Genomic DNA, 828 nt, shown 5'->3' with positions numbered 1-828 from the left:
TGTATTATGAAATTCTTTATCGAAGGGTTCGTGAACGATCGGCACCAGATATTCAGACAAGAGGAGAAAATGACACACACAGACTGTAACTTGCTAGAATAATATTTGTCATTTATTAATCTGCCACAAGAAGATCAGCCAGGCAAAAAAAAGTCATGTACCCTTGTACACTCTTAACACACAAATTGATATGAGTATCTCTCACCGTGACAAAATGATCGGGAAGCCTTTCGATCCAATGAGGAGAACTCAATCAGGTGCTCTGGCACCGCGCGCTGGTCCAGAGCGAGACTTCTAACTCTCTGTGTCTGATACATTTCTTATAAAGGCTCCCCTGATCGCGTGAGAGCAGATCAAAGCAAGTTTTGATGATTGCCAGGAGAACAGATTTAATTAAATCTGTTTTTCCTTCATCAAAGTAGTCTGTGCAACAGAGTGATGGTTTCATAAACATGTCCTTCAAAACCTGGGTCACTGTAACCTTAGGATTGGGCCCAACCCTCTGGCTAGAGCATCCCCCGGAGGACTTTAATTACTCCAAAACACATCTGCAGCACAGGAATGACTGAATAAGCAGATAAGCTGCATCAAAAGTGAGTATAAGCGTGTTTAAATAAGTATAATATAGGTCTAGATTGGCATAAAAGCATTAAAATAATAATTTCTATATCACGTTCCACCATAGAGAGCGTCCTCACTCCTGGACTCTGTGTGTGGTTCTCCAGCTGCACTGCAGCACACAAAACAGAACCACAGAGGTTTGTGAGGTCGGCAGAAAAAAAATCATTGGGTGCTCTCTACCCATCCTGGAGGACCTACACAGCTCTT

Source organism: Nematolebias whitei, chromosome 1 (genome assembly GCF_014905685.2).
Source record: "Nematolebias whitei isolate Nwh7 chromosome 1, NemWhi1, whole genome shotgun sequence".
In the NCBI taxonomy this organism is placed as follows: domain Eukaryota; kingdom Metazoa; phylum Chordata; class Actinopteri; order Cyprinodontiformes; family Rivulidae; genus Nematolebias; species Nematolebias whitei.
Note: the sequence above shows the minus strand (reverse complement) of the source record.